Below are 8,820 nucleotides of genomic sequence, written 5' to 3'. Positions count from 1 at the left end.
AGAAATGCGGGCGTTTTGATCAGCTGTCATTGACAGCTTGCAGGTTGAGAGATGAGATTCCCGAGCTCTAAGGTTGTACCGTAGTTCTCTGGCTCCTTCTGGGTGAGTACTTGAGAAATAAATGTGTCAGAGTAACAGCGCTGGTCCTGCATGCGGTGTGGTCTTTTGTGGGGCGTGAAGGCACCTGGGACAGAGCAGGGACCCCAGCAGACATCCCCCCTACTGCAAATGAGGTGGGTATGGCGAGCAAAAACTGAGATCATGGCTTTTTGCAGAGATTTCTGCCTGTTTCTACTTGGGCACAAGACGGATTTTTTAAAAAAAACCTTTCGTTTTTGTACAACGGGGGTTTTGTGCTTGGTTTGGGAAGGAAGGTTTCCCCAGCCGTTACTGCAGAAGGGGTTACCTCTGAGGCTGAGGCTACCTGGTGTGATTCCCCACAGCCTTTGAATTTCAAGATCCCGTTTAATCTGAGAACATTGCTGTGGATCTCCCTCTCTTTCAAATCATCTCTGCTGCTCCCAGGTCTGATTTTTGGGTTGGCTGTTTCTAAAAATAAAGACAGGTAAGACCTTAGGGGAAGTCCTTTATGCATTTGTCCACAGGTAACTTTGAATGTACTGTACAGGAAGAGAATCTGCTTTCAACGCTTGACACAGGGGAGGAGAAAGGACAAAATTTACATCAGCTGAGGATCTGTCAAGCACTGGCAGCTATGACAACAGTTCCTTACTACCTTCCCTTATTTATTTGTATTCCTTCCTTTCCTCCAACTTTCATTGCTGGCTCTCACGTGGCATATTTCAATGTTGGCTTATGCCCACTGTGGGTGGAAAACCAGTGATGCTGAAAAAGATAACTAAACCAATGTGTATCAGCAAGGATGATATCAAGTGGCATTTCTGATTGATGAAACATCAGAGGAGAGAAGGAGCTAGTGGGGAACCATATCCTTAATTCCTCAGTCATGTAGTCACATCTGCTCAGTTACAGAACCTTTTGCTTGCTCTGTAATTGGAGACATTTTGTCTGGATTGAGAGAGTTCAGTAGCAGAAGAAGGAGACCTTAGAATTTTCATTTGATTTTTAATTTTTTTTAGTACTGTACCTCAATTTTCTTTGACAGCATTAGTTGTCATGAAAAGCTTCAATATTTTTTTCTTTGCTCACTCTTCCCTGCCTCTTTGTTCAATGATAAGAATCTGTCTACCATTGTACTTCAATGTTTGTTTGTTTTTTAAAATTGGCAAACATTTCTGTAATTATTACTTCCATCAGATAGTATGTTGAACTGATAAGCCTACTTTCTCGTGCTCTAATTTATCTTCTTAATACTTTTGGCAGCTGCAAATATCTCACAGTTGTGTGGATAATACAACATCATGGAGGATGTGTTTTTCCAATTGTGTTCACAAGGCGTTATTGTGAATATCACTTTGGCATTTTATTGTGGAATTCTCACTTATTGTGGCACTAGACCCTTGAGAGATGAAAACTTCTCTGATGGAAAACAACTACCTATGATCAATGCTTAAAAGAAACATTTCTTTAATCCCCTAATGCTGTCCTATGTGTACTGGGTGAAGTTATGGTGAAAGAAACTTTTTCAGATGGTGACTCTTCAAGAGTAAGATCTGCCTCCAAGATTATTTTTCCCCATCCTTGTTTCCTCAAAATAAAGGTAGAACAAAGATAAATCCTGTAGTGCTGATGCCAGAAGACTTCTTAGCCTCTTTTCTCTCTCTCCTGATTTGTGCCCAGCAAGTCTGTGATATATGGTCAACTCTCCACTAGTTTTCACACAAGGGTGGTAAAATCAGCTGTGCCACCTTGTTTAAGTGACTGAAATTAGAATGCTTATTTCCTAGGAAGTAAGTGAGGACACCCCAGATTATGACTTAATTTGAAATCTTTGCTTTGTTTTTAGACCATTGCTTCCCAGCTGAGATTCCCATGTGAGTTAAACCATTTCAGTTGTGTTCTGTTGTGTTTGGCAGCTGAGAGGTTAGTTCTCCAGAACTTGCTGCACAGTGTCTGCTGTGGCTCTGCCTGGGTGTCAGTGATGCTCTGTGCTTTGAATTTCCCAGCTCTGGAGGAATTCCATGCTCTTCGGATAGCCCAGCTTGGTGTTACTTTGAATTCTTCAGACTTAGCCCTGTACAATTCTCAGGGCATTTTTTGTTTGTTTTGTTTTGTTTTTTGTTTTGTTTTGTTTTCAATCTGATCACTGAAAAGACTAGGTGCCAACATCAATTTGCAAGCACAGTTGTTTTCTGCAGAACACCTAAAGCTCTTGGAGTTTTTAATAGGTAGATGTTTGGATGGGGCATAAACACAAAAATAATGACCAGCATGTTTATTGCTACTGATGTGCAAAGTTGGTGCTGCAGCTTGCTCACACATTCTCTCTTCCCTATTCAGGTATTGTTTGCTAGGTTTGCAAATCCAGGATGAAACTTGCTTTTCAGTGGTAGTTTTCAGAAATGCTCGCTTGGCAGCAGCTGAGAGACCTATTGTGAGTGGCATTGTTCTTCACAATGCCCTGATTTTGGAAATCTCATGCTTTTGTTAAAATTGTGCTACCATCAACGTCTGTTGGATGGACATGGGGCTGAAAAAGAGATGCTACAGAATCTGACTTCTACTGTGTACTGACTAATCATTATCTGGGTTGTTAGATATGGGGTCAATGTTCACCTGTTTGCTCCCTTTTTGGAAAACCTGTTTTGTTGGTATCCTGTACCTGTCAAAACAGAGCAGCGTAGCTGGCCTGTGTTGTAAACGATCAGATGTCTTTACAAGAGCATGTAGAGACAGGACAAGGGGGAATGGTTTCAAACTGAAACAGGGTAGGTTTATTTAGATTTTAGAAGAAAAAAATCCTTACTCTGAGGGTGGGGCAGAACTGGAGGTTGCCCAGAGTTGTGGATGCCTCATCCCTGGAAGTGTTCTAGCCACTGATCAACCTGGTCTAGTGGAAGGTGTTGCTTCTCATGGCAGAGGGGCTGCAGGCAGATGGTGTTTATAGCTCCCTTCTAACCCTGTGATTCTGTGAATCACATGTAACAGTGATGGGGGCAACTCCACACAGTCCTAGGGAATGGAGGGTAGCATCATTTGTACAGTTGACTTGTTGCACTACTTTTTTCCCTAATAAGCCAGTGGATTAATGTCTATCCAATCTCTTGAAGTACAACTTTCCTTATCAAAGTGGGTTTTCTGTATTTTATTTCAGCTTTGTTAGTGCAGGGTACAGGACATCCCATAACAGCATCTGGGTAGTGTTGCGGAGCTGCCATACTTCGTGGTTATAGTGAAAGTTGTACAGGAGTGATCAAGGACATAATTAGTCAGAAAGGGGTAGCCACAGATTGAGGAGTGGGGACAGAATGGGCTTATATGTATAAGACAGTGTTTTGATCCATTTTCCCGACGGATTTGTGCTGTGTGATTCTCGCATCTTAACCAGAACGGGAATTAGCTTCAAGGCAAATCCATGTGTAGAAATGTGCTGATCACTGATTTAACATCTCCTCTAGGGATCTGAGGACTGGCATGAACTGTAAAGTCATACCACTCATTGCCAAAATAACAGAATTGTGTCTGCTAGATAGAGGTTTAAAGTTAGCTGTGGGGCTTGACTATCCTTTGCTTTTCTTGTTTTGAGGGTGTCAGTGTTATTCCTGACCATATAGGGTAGTTACCTTGCCCCACTGCCATGCATCCTCTACTCCTTTAAGCCATTTGTTTAAATAGCATTGACAATACACACCTTCTTTGTCTTTGTTTTCTCTTTTCTGTGCTCTAGCAAGTGGAAGGCTGATCCTTTGCTCAGAAAAGTTATGCAATGGAGGAGCAACATTTATAATTAAGGGCTCTTGCCATTGAAGACAAAGAGGTTTTACAGAAATCATGGCAAACACCTGTGAGACACCAGCTCTCTTAATAGCTCTAAGTCTACTGTTACAGACTCAGAAGGTGGAACTGATTTTGGAATTGAACTCTGCACAATTGCAAAATCAAGCTGCATTCCTGTCTGAAGACACATGATGTATAAGTCTGCAGAAACATGTCTGAATCTTGTGCCCAGTTGAGCCTGGCAGAATCTCATATGAGTGAACATGAAAGCCTCTTAGAGGTTGTCAAAACTAGCAGATTTCTAGAGAAGATGAGGGTTGGACCCTCTTAGAAGGGCTGCTCTGTTGAGTAACTCAAACAGGAGCATGAGACTGCAGTATGAAATTTCCACAGATGTTTTTTCTGCTGCTTTTTGCTGCTTAGCTGAGGCTCCAGTTAATTCGGAATCTTGCTTCACCATCCATCAGTTTAAATCTATCAAAAGGAGAGGAGGAGAAAAAAAAAATCCAACTTCAATGGAAACACACACACTGCAAGAGGCAGTCGTATCACATTTGTATGCTGCTCTGTGCTTCTGTCACCCACGCTTGTAAAATACTCAGTGACAACAAAATGAAGTACATTTAATTTCCACATATACAATAATTTATTGTATTTGCTGAGTAATTGCTGGTAGCTCTTCTATGGTAACTTATTTTTCTGCTTGTTCCACACTGTGTTTCATTCCTTGTGCATGGAGGGGGACATTTAGTAACACAAGCTGAAGAGAAACTAAGTATTTGTTCTTAATTAGATGAGGTATTTTGCAATAAACTTGAAAAATATAGCTTTATATAATACACCTGAGATTTTTGGAACATCCCATGAGAATAATTTATGGGAGAAAGGCAAAGTATTGGAAAAATGAAGAGCAGTTTTAAAAGGATGCCTTTTCTTCTCTAGAACACCTAAATCACTCTCTTTCATGCTCAAAGCTTGCTTGTAATACCAGTGCAACACACTCATTAACCTGTCAGAATAACACTGTTGTGATGGCAATGCTGTATTTGGATAAATGAAGCCAGAAGAACAATTTAGAGTTTACACAGATTGCAGAGTCTTGTGAAGGAGTCTTGCCTCTCACAGAGCAAACCTGCAGTACAAGCTCAGGGTCTCCTGTGCTGAAGCTCTCCTACCTCGTGATATGCCATAGTCAGCAAGCAGACCTGAGGACAAGCAGGACAAGAGCAGGACAGCCTGCAAAATACAGGGCTGAGGGGTAACAGCCCCAGAAGACTGTCCCCAAATGCCATTTGTATCCAAGTGTCCCCAAAGGTATTTTGTTTCTTTCTAAGGGCTGTGCCCGCAGATTGCTCTGAGCACAACAGTGCTTTTGATGCAGACACCTGAGGAGGTGTCTTGCTGGTCACTGTGCTGGGAATGCTGTTGATGAGCAGGGAAAAGGCATGTGTGTGCAACAGTAGAGTGTGCACACCACTTTGGTGTGACTTAGGGAGATTTCAAGTAGCTCAAACCTTTGCTGGATTGCAGAACCACTGGCTGTAATCCACCATGGTGAAAAGTGGAACAGATTTTAAAGAACTGGGTGTGCAAAATTATTCGTCACTGGATCACTGTAGCAACTGGAGTATTCAGGGATTTGAATTGCTGGTAGAATGGGCTCCACCTTAAAAAATACATGGTGATAGTGGGTATGTTCCTTGTAGGCAGGACCAGGTCAGGCAGAAGAAACCAGTCTCCAGCATTATACTTCCAACGCTGGGCTGAGTCAAGGGAATTTCAGTTCTCTGCAGTGGAAATGTGAGCCACAAACTGATGAAGGTTTCACATCCTTGCATCACTGACACAAATTGTTCTCAGTTATCTTGAGAATACATTGAATGTTATTTGGAAAGACGTGAGAAGATGTAACACAATTTGCCAGTCATGAAAGCCATCACAAGCAGGTAGTGTCTTTCAGCAATTCAAATACCATAAAAATAAAGTGCCATTCAAGAAATACCCAGCTTCCTGAGGCATTCGCTGAGACCCGACTATTTGCTGGCTACACAGGTGATGTACTCTGAATGCAGACATAGAATCATAAAGCCATTTAGGCTGGAAAAGACCTGTAAGATCATCCATTCCAGCCATTAACAGGTGACCTGGCTTCATGGCTGCAGCTTGGTTTTCTGTGCTGAAGAACATGAGACAGAGGGCAGCCCTTTGGCGCAGCCTGTGGTCTTGGGAAAACTAGAGGTGGGTCATGGGTTGTGGCCACCACATTACTACTGTAAGGCTGCCAAAAACACAAGAGACAAATCATTTGTGCATAATCATTTCAGGCACCATTACAGCAGTGAGTGGAGGGAGGCCATTGTTTATGTGGGGTTGTCAAACACGGTACCTCTGCTGCTGCCTCTGTGCATGCCCCAGTGCGTGCAGCCAGTGACCCAAAGATCTGAGAAACAGCTTGGAAACATTCAGGTACCTGAGGTTAGATAAGGACAGTGGCAGCTGTGGAAGGAAAGGAAATGAGGGGTTCGGTGATACTCAGCTTGAGCTTTATAGAGAAGCTCTAACAGCACTGCTGAGGTGGCTGAAGGCCATGTTAATCTGCCCTGCTGCCCATCCCAGAGGAGGTGTAATCCACATCAGAGAGATGGCACCTGGACAGCCCACGGACTGTCAGCAGGCTCAGCTCTCAGGGCTGGGGGAGCTGGCTGTGCACCGCTTGCATCCACTCACAGATTATGCCAGGCATTTGCAGAATATTACTAATTCACAGGTGTTCAGCAAGAAAAGCTGTGCCTGTGCCGCAGGAGATGATCTTTAAAGAGAAGCTGTTCAAGGACTTGTATGATTTGCATGAAAGAGGAGGAAATTTTGACTAGAAATAGTTGGTCTATGGCTTTGTTTCTCTTATTCAAGTAGTTTCCATAGCAAAATAAAATTCTGCAACATACAGATTTCTGCCAGAAATTACACAGATTTGAAAAGTTCTGGCCCAAAACATTGAGCAGAAATACTAAGCATACAATTTTTTTTTTTCTGGAGGGATGTTTTTGGAGGCCTTGTTTTATGTTTACTTATAATTGCAAACATAAAATTATATACCACTTTGAATAGCATTAGTGAGGGTGGGGGTTGTTTATTTTCTTTGTTTATTTCCGGTTGAGAGTGCAAGGGTTTTTCCGTTTTACTGTATTGTGTTAGTGCCATGAATTTGACAGAGAAGATTCTACTTTTGACTTTGGTATCTAGAGAAGGGATGTGGAGTTTGAAGTAGGAAAACAAATTAAGGATCTCGTGAAGGACCCCTATGTTTGCTAATTCTGTTTGTGTGTATATCTGTGTTCACTATTTGGATTTTTAGAGAAAATTTCATGAGTTTGTGGTTCAGTGATGGAAATAACTAGGAGCTGGGAAGAAAATTATTTTGGGTTGACCAAATCCATAAGCTGTTTTCTTGCTAACAGGAGGAAAATATGGTGTCATTTCAGATACACTGAAATATTATATTTGCTTTGTATCACTGTTTTATCTCTCTATGGTTTGCCGTTTCTTTTATTTACCCAGAGTTCAATTTTGAAACTACCCACTAGATTTGATGACCAAAACTGTTCCCCAGCCCCTCTGCTGCTCTTGCCTTTGGATTCAGTAGTCTCCTTAAGAGAAGGGAAAGCACAGCTGGTGTTCCACAGAGCAGCAGTGGTGTGAATTGGGTGCACTGCATTTATTCAGCATTGCCTGTGGTGCCTCACCTCAGGAAGTCACTGCATTTGTCCCTATGGAAAAAGCACCACCAAAGGCAGATTTTCCTGCCACTCTAACAGCTCTCAAAATAGAAGACTGAGACACTCTATTTTCTTCTAAAACCCGTAACAATCTTGTTGGCTAGGCATGATAGCAGACCTCACTTCTAATCACCATAGGAGTAATTAATAAGTTATTTGCATGAAGAAATATTAATGGCAGTCTGAACAAAGTTAAACAGAAAGAAGCCCTGACTGGAATGGCAAAAAAAAAAAAAAAAAAGAGCCAATATTATCAAACTCATTGTCCTCCTGCAGCCTTTGTTCTCTAAATAAGAATAGTTGGGTCAAGGAAATGTTAAAGAAACTTGCTGGCATTTTTTGATATCAGTAGCTCTGCATCTGCTGGCACGGCAGTCTGTATTTTCCAGTGCATAATGACCTGCAATTAATCTGCAGTCATTTATCCAATCAAATGCTCATGTCTTTGGAATCAACACCAGTGGGGTGCTCAAAGGAAAAACAAATCTCTTATGACATCAATTAGTCCATTTCAAGAAGGAGCTCATTCTATAATGTCTTGCAGCCCACCAGCCCTATAAATTTTTTTTCCTTTTTTTCCCTAAGTATTTTTAAAAGTTTCATTTTGGATACTAGAAATATCTACTTGGCTAGTGTTTTAGGACAGACTGGTTTTTGGTTTTCTTTCTTTGAGTCTTCATTTGCTTACCAGACATCACCTTGGCTAACATACACACCTTTCTTCTTCAGTCATTTCTTTTTGGGAAACTAACATCTTCATAACATTTTCTTGATGTTGCCATCCTTTTATAATGGCAAGGCTTCATTTATCTTAAGAGGAATTACTCCCTTGGCTTCATTTATACAGTAGAGACAATATCTGCTGCTGTCAGAGAATTTTCTGATGGATGTATCTCACAGTCATGAAAGATGACTTAATCTGGTCCAAAGTTATTCATGGGGCTGTTGTCTGAATAACTCAATGAAATGGTTTCAGAGATCTAAAATGCACTCAGCAGAGAGCAGATGCTTGGTTGCATTATTCCTCTTATGGGGCAGGAAAATTGGCTTCTAAGTGTGAGCAATGTGAGTTCCAAAGACAGGAGGACTTTAAAAAACGGTAATTTTCAAAAGAACAGAATGATTTGTTGAGGAAGAGTCTACTTTTCATTATTCTTTTGATACGTATTTTCTGGTTTCAAATTTC

This window comes from Corvus brachyrhynchos, unplaced genomic scaffold, assembly GCF_000691975.1.
Source record: "Corvus brachyrhynchos isolate BGI_N302 unplaced genomic scaffold, ASM69197v1 scaffold216, whole genome shotgun sequence".
Classification (NCBI taxonomy): Eukaryota; Metazoa; Chordata; class Aves; order Passeriformes; family Corvidae; genus Corvus; species Corvus brachyrhynchos.
The sequence above is the reverse complement of the archived record's forward strand: the minus strand, read 5'-3'. Positions refer to the sequence as shown.